This window comes from Hippocampus zosterae, chromosome 6, assembly GCF_025434085.1.
Source record: "Hippocampus zosterae strain Florida chromosome 6, ASM2543408v3, whole genome shotgun sequence".
In the NCBI taxonomy this organism is placed as follows: domain Eukaryota; kingdom Metazoa; phylum Chordata; class Actinopteri; order Syngnathiformes; family Syngnathidae; genus Hippocampus; species Hippocampus zosterae.
The window spans coordinates 18,104,706-18,116,642 of record NC_067456.1 but is presented as its reverse complement, the minus strand read 5'-3'; the positions used below and the strand labels follow the sequence as shown (position 1 = coordinate 18,116,642).

At 40.1% G+C, this 11,937-nt stretch overlaps 1 long non-coding RNA gene across 1 annotated transcript; it reads left to right on the top strand.

Annotated features, from left to right (window-relative positions):
• The first annotated feature begins 4,293 nt into the window (after positions 1-4,293).
• LOC127601638 (uncharacterized) lies at positions 4,294-5,239 on the top strand. Its single transcript, XR_007962609.1, has 2 exons — positions 4,294-4,360; positions 4,552-5,239. It is a non-coding gene; the product is annotated as an uncharacterized LOC127601638 (long non-coding RNA).
• The last annotated feature ends 6,698 nt before the right edge of the window (positions 5,240-11,937 follow it).

The window sequence follows — 11,937 nt, the reverse complement described above, 5'->3', positions numbered from 1 at the left end:
TAACTTTGCTGCTGTGAATTGGGAATTTCTCCATTGCGAGACAAATTAAGGTTTTTTATCTTATCGTACCTTATCTTATCTTATGTTATTACGGTCCAATCAAGCAGTACAAGTCCGTGTGACAGCGATGTGTTTGCTGAAGAAATCTGATTTAGCATCATTGTAGTAGCAATCAGGGAGAGGAAATGGAAACGTCAGTAAATTAAATGTTGACACTGAATCATACAGTCTCAATTTAGAGGATATTGCCGTGCATGACCAAAATTTATAAAACGGTTCATTTACATACAAAGTTAAATTGATCTACACCGATTTACAGTGCAAAAGTTACACTGTTCTTTTTTAAAAAATAGAGATACTGTATTTTTACAAGTCTGCACATAATTACACATTTATAGATGAATGACAGCTCCCGCTCAAAATGATGTGGTAGTTATTGCTTGGTTAACCAATTTAAAACTTGGGAAAAGGACTGTCTTACAGTGAAATGTCAATTTGGAGTTTTACTGTTCTCATTTAAGCTCAGTCCGTTGAAAAATTAAACTGTTACTGACATGAGCTCAAAATAGTGGCTGTCGATGTCAAAACAAAAAACATCTCCTACTTATGAAAGGTAATTAATTTCACACATTCTGTTCTCAGTTGCTTGACAATTTGTGCAAGCAAAACCAAGTCAGTGATGCCTTGTTGCTGAAGTCTGGTTTGATGATGGCGGCTACCCTGACCGAAGATTTAACAAATCTCAGGGTCTCTACATACAGTATGTCTATAATTTAACTAAAACTCAAATGAGAGCGTAGATGTATCCATCTATCTATTCAATGTACCATTCTTGCCTCAGTGATCGCAGAAACCGTGTTCTGCTTGGCCAACCAGTACACATTACCTGCATCCGGAGTCCCACAGACCAAAAAAGGCCCGATAGGACAGACTCCGACCTTACGGCCACGGCTACTGTTGATCACCTCGACGATGAAGTGAGCCCCACCTACTGGCTTTGTCATGGGGCCCCGGTGACCCACATCCAGGCAAGCGAAAACTGAGCCCAACGATGTAAGGGTCTGCGAGCCATGCTTTTCTGGTACCCCACCTCGGACCTGTTTGTCATGGGTGACCCAGCAGGGAACAAAAAGCCACAGACAGCATACATATAGTGTATGTTGATACTCTGTAGCTCCTCGGACCATTGGGATACAAAAACGCCACCACTACGGTAATCTGATGGATCACGTAGGGGAACAATAATACATTTGATAGTTACCGTATTTTCCGCACTATAAGGCGCCTCGGAGTATAAGGGGTACCTTCAATGAATGGCCTATTTTTAATTATTTTCATACATAGGCTGCACCACATTATAAGATAAGATATCCTTTATTCGTCCCACACTGGGGAAATTTACAGCCTCCAGCAGCAAGAATGAGAAGGCACATAGAATAGAAGCTACGATAGTGACTGAGGTTATATTATGCATCCACTGGATGGACCTATGCTAAAAGGAATACAATACAATACAGCTTTATTGATAGAGTGCTTTCACAACCGATGCAGCTGTAACAAAGCGCTTTACAAAACATTTCAAATACTACGTCATGAATCAGAATATTGATCCATACATACAATGCATCAGATTATAAGTAGGCCTTTGACAAATAGAATGCTTTATGTGCCTTATATATATGCCTTATAGTGTGGAAAATACGCTTATGATGATTGAACCCTTCTTTCCAATCATGGAAACCATTTTTGCCCCAAATTGTGCTTTCCTGGTCTTATACCAAAACTTTCATTCAATGACACCAATCCGGATGTGTAATCCTATCATGTTTATCTATTTTCACCCTTTTTTAACAAATTAAGCACGCACAATATGTCGGGGGGGGGGGGGGGTTAATCCATTTATTACGTATACACAATATGGCCAATTTTCAGACGCCAACTCCTTTATACTTATGCAAATGCACACCACCATTGGGACACCCCCGTGCATTCATCAATCATCTATGTTTCCAAACAACAGATATATGTATATAAATGTGTGTGTGTGTGTGTGTGTGTGTGTGTGTGTGTGTGTGTGTGTGTGTGTGTGTGTGCGTGTGTGTGTGTGTGTGTATGCATTTGCACATTCTTGTGTGGAGTGTTAAGGAATTATTCCGCTAGAAGTAGTAGTAGAACATTGTTGAATTTCATCTTGGTATGAGAACTATTGACACTAGTCTCTCTCCTGAACATCTGCTGAAGTAGTTAAAACAAAGAATGTACTTTGAAGTTAGAGCCCATTTCCCTCTGGTTAATTAACAGCCCCCAAGGGTTTTTATTGCCTCCACTTCCTCATAAAAGTCCCTGAAGGCTCTCAAGTGCCCTCAAAGAGGAACCCTAATCTCAAGATCTGTGACCAGCAGCAGTGGTCTATACTTTGTCATCATATTGGAGTCTGCCAGTCCTCCATTAAGCGCCTCCAGCTGGTCCAGAATGCCGCTGCTCGCCTCTTGACTGGTACTCGTAAGAGGGAGCATATAACTCCTACTTTGGCATCCCTTCACTGGCTCCCCATTCATTTTAGAATTATTTTTAAGATCCTCCTCTTTGTTTTCAAATCTCTGAATAATCTCGCGCCACCTTACCTCTCTGAGCTCATCCGCCCCTACACCCCTGCCCGGCGCCTCAGGTCTGTGGACCAGTCTTTGCTAGACGTGCCAAGAACTAAACTGAGGCTCAGAGGGGATCGAGCCTTTTCTGTTGCTGGTCCATCTCTCTGGAATGACCTCCCACTGAACATTCGGCAAGCCTCCTCGCTGCCCATCTTTAAATCCCTCCTCAAAACTCACTTGTATTCTTTGGCGTTTGACTCAGCATGACTTAGATTGCTATTGGTTTTACTGCTTGGTGCTTTCTACCGCCTTATTACTTATTACTTATTACTGATTCGTCTTACTGTTTATTGTATATGTTAAATCGCTCCATGTACAGCACTTTGTATGCAGTGATGGCTGTTTGAAAGTGCTCTATAAATACTGTTGACTTGACTTGACTTGACATATCAAAATCGAACTTTGCTTGATCTTCCTTATTTCTGCTTTTTACTTGGTTATGGTGTTGTTCCTTCCTGTTGGTTGTGTTTGTTCAGACACTGAAAGAAACAATGTACAAATGCGGTTGAAGGTATTTCCTGCTTAATGTTATTACAATCAACTTTAGTGCCCTCGGCCCCCACCACTTCGGGGGCCCCCCCTCCGCGGGACATGTTTTAGAGGAGCTGTTATCTCCGGTATCTTTGTTCCTGCCATCGCACCAAATGGGGGGTAGTGGTGGTCTGGTCTCACCTCACCGCTCCTGGCTTCCTCCGGCCACACCGGGTCAGATGACATGTTACTTTCTTTGTTTCGGGATTTGCATGAGAGGCGTACCTCCCCGCCTCTCATTATCATATTGTCTCTATATAATCTCATGAATGTGTTTCTTCGGGCCATCCTGATGAAATCTGAGACTCACAGGAGCCCGAATCGATTCGTGTTGCGTTGTGATAAACTGAAGAAAAGACTACGTGGTGTTGGGTCTTCTTCCACCTTATAGAGAGATAAAAGAATCTGTAACCAAGGAAGGGCCAAGAGCAAATTGGCAGCTCCCATTCCTCAACAGGAGCTACTGATTTTTTTCTTTGTCCCCACATTCCTCATATACAGTCTCAAATATGAAAAAAAAAATCTCATGCCAGTGTGGACTAGTGTGAGTTTCTACAAAGTCTAAATGACAGATAGTAATGTCTACCTCATTGTGACCCACTAATCCATCACAAGGAGGCAGACCACATAGAGTGGAATCTAATACTTCACTTCACTTGCCCATAAACGTGCTTTCGGCTACGCTTTAAAGAGGACCCTACCGAGTTGCCACGGTGACTACACCCTTCTCCACTGCTTGGTCTCCACATCAGCGCTTGCAGCTATATTTCAAAGTGTAGGCTGGATATAGGTCAAGGTTTGCAATGTCCTTGTTCCTCAATCCTCCCACAGTGGAGTTGCCAGAAGAGTGCATCGCATACTTCCACGTATTTATGTCTATCATGACAGAACAATTGTTTATTGTACCTTCTGTCATCCCACAGTTTTTGTAAAATATAATAACCTCATAATTATATGACTTTTAAGTTTTTTTAAATTAACAGCATTCACACCTAAATTTCTTCTTAAGAACCTTTACCTTCCTGCCACTCTGTTCGGGGGTGGGAGGATTGTGAAATGTAACACATCGGAACAGATCACACGCACGCAGGCATACTAAGAGAGATTCATTCACAAACAGTGCTGCACCTCTTGAGCTGGGGATTGGGGATGGAGCCTTGCTCAAAGACACCCTTACAGTTGCCACCAAGTCATCAAGTCAAGTCAAGTCAACAGTATTTATAGAGCACTTTCAAACAGCCATCGCTGCATACAAAGTGATGTACATGGAGCGATTTAACATACACAATAAACAGTAAGACGAATCGGTAATAAAGGCGGTAGAAAGCACCAAGCAGTAAAATCAAGAACAAATCTAAGTCATGCTGAGTCGAACGCCAAGCACAGCACCTTCAACAACGTGTTGCCATTTTTACATTTTTACTTGTAACGGGATTCAAACCATGGCCATCCAAAGCCCAATACCCCGGAGGATGTTTTAGGAAGTTGTGTGTCCAATTCCCAATCAATCATCCGTAGGAAGGAGACGTAGGCACATTCCCTACTAATGACTGTGTCATTTGGCTGCATTTGGTGTCAGTTGTTTAACATTTTCCAGCTCTTACCACATAACAAACTAGCGCGGTTTGTGATATTCTTTAATACTGCAACCGCAAGTGTGAAAACTGAGGGTGTCAAGCAAAGGTGTTATTTTTTTCCTGTGACAGTGTGAGTCATTCTCTTTAGCATTTTAACACTATGCACCCTGTCTGTGGAAGCAGGATCAGTCAGCTCTTAGCAAGAGATCATCATTTGTAGCACCTGCATTTGTAGTAATGCACTAAATTTATTATTGTGGGGTTTTTTTGTTTTGTTTTTTTTACTTAGAACGCCTGAGGAAACTAATAGATTGTACATCCAAAGATGACAGATCTGGCGTACCACTCAGTAGCAACTGGTGGTTGCCAGGGACGGTCCAGTCATCGACTTGACGTCACAACTTTCCTTACATGGTGCTGTTATAATTAACTAGGGGCCTGATTTTGGCAAATTCAAGATTGGACACACGCACACACGCACACACAAAAGGGAACACCAGACATTCATCTAACTTTACAATATTGCTTCGTTTTCCCCTCAATACCTTGAATCAGCCCACAGATGTACAATTTAAGTCAAGTCGGCTATCTTATGGATGGATGGATATGGCAAGTTGTGGCGGCCCGATCAGACTTTTATATTTGCTGATTTGATTGACCCGTAATTTGTCAGACAATTAGGAGTCCACCAATCACATTTCAGGTTTGGCCTTCAAAGAGCTCTTTCCTCATTTGGATTATAAACTGCACATATATATTATATATAGCCAAATTATGGTCAGACACTTATATGGCGGACACACAAACATCAGCAAAGCTTTTTTGCTTTTATTCATGTGTATATTGTAAAGTTGCAACCAATGAGGGCTGTTGTATCCCAATTCCAACAGATCTATAGGAGGGAGAATGTATGGGCTGCACTCTCTGAAGCCAAATGAAAAGGTGGCAGTGCAGAAATAGACACACTTCACACTACTCTCTTTAAAAGATGGAAGGTGTCAAATATGGTATGCGTAATGTCAGTGCTGACAATGTGTTATAATTCTAGTGCCACTCCATTAAAGTAGCAATTTTGGCACAGCGGTTTACCCCACTTAAAATTCACTGGATGCGAATTTGCAACACGGGTGACTGAACACCAGATGTGAAGTCATTTTAGCCGTTTTGTTTTGTTTTTTTTGTTTTTGCTTTTTTGACCGCTAAAGTGATCTCAATCCATTCTATCGTAATAGGACCCAACAAATCCAAACACTTGTGTTTATTGTGCCATGAGGGTCTCTTAACTGATGTGTTCTCAGTGATTTTATTGCCACCCTCTAGTGAAAAGTCTCTGAGGAGAGAGGACATAAAAATAGTCGTTGAACCGCATTTTGCTCGCCAAAAGAATAAAAGCTTCGTTTGCCGCTTGTAAAACAGAGGCAAAACCATGTCTGGATTGGAAATATTGATTGTATAGTCAATATCTTTCGGTCTTATCGCCACAAAGTGAGTACGAGAGAATTTCTTTTGAGTTCTCTTTTGGTTTGAGACAACACGCTGAATTTTGATAACAGCAACACAAATCTCGATCAAACTCTCATTTTATCTGAATGTTTGTTTGTTGTTTGTTTTTCTGGCCAGTGACCTTTGATTTACTGACATTTGTTGTAACAAAATAATGACGCGGTGGAAATGTTCTGGTGTGGTTCCACATACTGAGTATTGCTTTTTATACGAGTAAAAAAATCATAGTTGTATAAAGCATAGTAATATAGATAGGATGCTTAATTTACTTCATTTAGTTGCCAAATTCGACAAAAATGACTTTCAAACAATGCATTGGTTTGCATCGTGCCATGATGCATTTTTCATCCATTCTTGTTCCAATACCAGGCCGCAGCCCTCGAGCATTGTTCTCTTGTCCTCTTACATTAGATTAGACATAAAAGGCTTTGTGTCAAACTCAGCCAAGGTCAGAAGAATAGGATATGTGACAATGCGTAAATATCACTCGCAAGAGTAGATTAAAGCTTGGGCAGCTGATGTATTAAATCATAAGGTGCAAAAGTAAAGTTATTGCTACTTGATATAGAATAATTGAATATTTCTCTCAGACCTTCTTAATCTAATAGCTACCAAGGCTGTACAGACACCTGGTGGAGTAGGATTATCATCGCTGTTTCACTGCCAGCCTCATTATAGTGTAAAGTACCAGATTTTATTTGTGGTTGTTTGAGACAGTGCCCTGTTTTTAACAAGCCGGTCTCCATTGGAGTAATTTAGACAAGTGCTTGTATTATCTGTGACCAACTCTGCTGTATTCAGGAATAAACCTAGATAACTTGCCAAAAATAACTTGACTCATGAGGGCCAGCATTATAGTGGTGTTCCATCATTCATTAGAAAGTTCTTATCTTTAATGCACTTGCCTCCTCTCTTGCTGATTAAACGTACTTTTTTCATGCAAATAAATTAAAAAAACTTTTCAAGTTTAAATTTAACCTTGGGGTGGGACTCAAGTAAAAATACTAATCAATTTATTTACAGACTCTGTAATTGCTTAATCTTGATTAATTGTCCCTTTTGTGAGCCATCACCCTATTTCCCATCGGCTCACCACATGTGGGAGGGGCCACATTCACAGCAGCAGGTGAATTTAATGTGAAAATATACTAATTTCATTAGTTTTTATGGTGAATGTTGAATATTTGTTCAGATGTATTAATTTATGGAAAGTGTTTGTTTTCATCCATTCATCCACTGTCTGAGCTGCTTCCTGCGGGTCACAGGCTTGGAGGAGCATATCAAAGCCGCCTTCAGGCAGTAGTACACCCTCAACTGGTTGCCAGCCAATCGCAGGGCACACACAGACAAACAGCCGTTCACAATCACAATCACACAAAGGACAAGTGTTCCATTAACCTACCTGTGCATGTTTTTGGAATGTGGGAGGAAAGTGGAGTACTCGGGGTGGGGGGGGGGGGGGGGGGGGTCACGAAGAGAACTTGCAAACGCTCCACACTTGAGGGCAGGAGCACAGAATTGAACCGTGGACCTCTGTACTGTGAGGCGTCGTGCTAACCGGTCCATGAATTGAATGCATAAAAAGAATCATCGTGATAATCAAAGTTGGTGTCTAAAAACAGAACTATCTTGTTCTCATATCAATGCTGTCTTGTTTAGAATAACCAAAGCTGAGTTGGTTTAAACAATGAAATGGCATGCTATTGTTTAATTGGAATGACCTTTTATTACCATTTGTTTATTTATAGAAAAGCCATTGTTACTATAACAAAATATACTGTATATTTTATCAAAGTATCATCTTTAACCTATCAAATTGTATTATTCAAAAAAGCGATGTATCGCTTTGTGCCAACTTGCCTTATATCAATATGTATCTTATTGGTCAAAACATGTATTGCCGCACCACTAGTTCAATCTTAATTACACTTACAGCAACTACTGTGCTCCTGTTTTGTTTTTGTTTTTTGAAGGGAAGGAAACTATGAGTACAATTTCCAGTTCCAATCCAACCTGTCATACTGCCTTGAAATGTTAAGCATTGCACGATGCACAACATTATTCAGAGTTGGTTATACATTTTGAATGTCATTTGTCAAAATAATGATCGAGTAACTTTTTTTTTCCTCTGTGTTTTTGAATAGTTCTGCGTACAGATGAGCTAAAGATATCATTTGCATGACATGCCCGTGGGAACGTTAACTGCCTGTCTTCCTGCTCTTGTCCAAAAGCATATTTTTAGTTGTGTACTCAGTATAGATTTTGGTTGAGAATTTGAGCTCTGTGACTAACGTGTCTCCATAAATGTATCCTCCGCTGGCAAAAACAAACACACACAACTGCCCTGTGTTTAGCTACTGTGACTTTTAATGAGGCTGGCTCAAAGCACGCTAATCAGGCTTGCATGTGTGCAATGGCCAAATCATCGCAACTCTTTGTGCTGGATTGTTGACCCATCTGGGTCCTCTCTTCTCAACCACTGCCAAAGCCTCAGCCAACAGAATTCAACGACTTCCTTGAGGGCTTGGACAATCTTCCCATTGAGCTTTCCTTTGACTCTGTTGCTTTTTGAGCGTCTGTATCCTATGTCGACTGGATGCATCCCAACATTCCAACATCTGTTGGGTTGTGGAAATTGCTGCTTCATCTGAATCCGTAGCATCCTTATGTGTTATGTTTTTGTTTTGCCCTTTTTGTCTCCATCTGTTCTCGTCATCCGTGTCTCTTGTGTTTAACCAATCAGCTCCCTCAACCCTTTGTGTCCAGGTGTTTCACGTTGTCTTGTCACTTTGCGTGTATTTAGTTCCCTGCGTTGTGTCAGTCTTTGTTGGGTCACTGTGAGTGTTTTATTTTCTGGCATAGGTTTTGTTACTTTGGTTCCTTGTGGTTTTCAGGACTTTGTTCAAGTACTTTAGTTGGTTTTCTCCAGTGTATCCTGCAAGTGTTTTTTGTTAAAACATTTTGTTAAGTCCACCCTGCTCCCTTCTTTTTGGGGGTCCTCCAATGACCATCACACAAAACCCTGACATTATGAAACGAAAACAACTAAAACAACTTAAAGGCATAAGTTTGAAAGATTAACATTATTAAATAAAAGAGGTGTATTTTGTGAAGGTGAAGTATTGAGTTTGGAAAACAAGTGTCACCTCACAGGTTGTGTAATGCACTTAAATGAAGAGGTGGCTGGTTGGTGAAAGTTGGTCTTTTTTTTTTTAATCCATGTAATTTTACAAAAACACCTCAGGCAGTCACAATGTTTCAAGTGTACAGTCGTTTTATGAGTTGCACTCTAAAGCCAAGTGCTCAATCATATAATTGTCAGGCTGCTTCAGTGCTTTTAATAATCAATTCTTGTCAACCACCTGACTTGTGGAAAGAGACCAAATGAAGTTGAAGCAAAGAAGAGCAGCATCATGCGTCAGCGAGCATTGAAATCTAAAGATGAGAACAGTGTCTGACTGTGTCCTCTCTTGAAGGTCATTTCGACTGCCTGAGTTGCATTCAGCCTCTGCAAAGCTCCGCTACCCACACAAACGGTCAAAGCTGCAATACAAATATCATAGATTGTGAATGTGTCATCGGCAATGCCTAAGAAAGATAGTTTCGGGAAAATCAAAAGAGATGGGGAAAAGAAATGTTTTCTTCTTGCTGGAAATATATACAGTATAAGAAATCAATCTTCTACTCAGATATTAATAAATTGCGACATGTTCCTCCTTAGCTGCCACTGGAAGATATATACTGTATATATACAGTATATATATATATATATATATATATATATATATATATATATATATATATATAAATAAATCCTCATCTCACGCCTCGGGTGGTGTCTGTCCCTCATTCAGCTCGGATCCTCTACCAGAGGCCAGGAAGCTTGAGGGTGCGCAGTATCCTTGCTGTTCCCAGCACTGCACATTTCTGGACTGAGATGTCCGATGTTGTTCCCGGGATCTGTTGCAACCACTCATCTAGTTTGGGGGTCACTGCCCCGGGAGCTCCGACCACCACAGGCACGACTGTCACCTTTACCTTCCAGGCTCTCTCGTGCTCCTCTCTTAGCCCTTGGTATTTCTCAAGTTTCTCGTGTTCCTTCTTCCTGATGTTTCCATGGGACCGCTACATCCACTACAACGGCTTTCCTCTGCCCTTTATCTATGATCACGATATCTGGTTGGTTCGCCATTACCATCTTGTCAGTCTGGTTCTGGAAGTCCCACAGGATCTTTGCTCTGTCATTCTCCAATAATATATATATTATATATATATATATATATATATTATATATATATATATATATACAGTATATATATATATATATATATATATATATATATATATTAGAGCTGTCAATTTGGCGCATTTTTATTGGCATTAATTTAAATGAATTTTAACGGGATTAAATTTTTTCTCGCGAGATTAACGCGGCACACGTCACAAGCGGATGTTACGTTGCTCTATAAATACACCAGAAACAAAACAACAAGCACGCTGCAGAAGTCCACGCCCATGTCTGCTTTGCCAGCCAAGGCAGCGTGAGACACCTAAAACGGATACTTAAAGAGTTTATGAATAGAAAGTTTACTTTTAAAAAGTTGCCAGATTGCTCCTCTGACAAGACCAAAGTTACCTGTTCTTCTCTCTGTGTGTATCATACAGGTATACGATATAAATAGAGCGGGTGGAGCTTCTCTGTGTTCGTCTGACAATGACAGTGCGCTGCTGTGGTAGTGACCTAGCGAAAATCAGACGTCTCCAGTGTTGTCATCGAACCAAGTGTGGTCATCCGAAATGTGGTCTACACAAAAACCGTAGAGAGACTCCCGCGGAAGGAGCAACACAATCAACATAGCCTGACTGTGTTAGGAGGAGTGAAATCCCCCCTCTTTCAGAATGGTTTGCCGCAGCAGCACGGGGGAAGTGTTTGCGCTTGTTTGTACGGCCGACAGTTTTCAATACAGCGGCACATAACGAACACTGGACTCCGGGGTCTCGTTATTCTCCAACAAACATACAGAAACAGACTGCTGTGTTCAAAGCACACTTGAGAAAAACGAAGTATGCAACCATGGTTTAAATCCACTATAGGCTGAGTACTAGTTTATCTTAGATATGCACTTTATAATGTTATATTGCGCTGTTTTGATTTCATTAAAAAAAAAGCTGCTAAAGCAGCTGTTGTGTGACAGAATTTTTTTTTCACTGTTGTTGATGGACAGTAATATTGTGTGAGAGATTATGTGTGAACAACTGCTCCAAGTGAAAAATGTTCATTGTTTGTATTTACTGAAATTGTTATTTCAGTAAATATTTGCATTTGGCACATAGAAAACTGATTCATGATTCCAAGTTGATGAGAGCATTAAAATGGGGGAAAATAGGAAAAAAATGTAAAAGGAAATTCTGAAACGATAAAAAATGAGTGAGTAATCACTATTATTTTTTTAGTTCATTTGAGTTAATTATGACAGTTACATTTTTAATTAGATTAAATATTTTAATCGTTTGACAGCTGTAATATATATATATACAGTATATATATATATATATATAATTTTTTTTTTAATTCACTGCAAGATATATTATTGTAGACATCAGTCGAGTCTAATTTGTGAATTATATAATGATTGTTGATTTTTGTTTTGTTTTGTTTTTGGTACCAATATTGC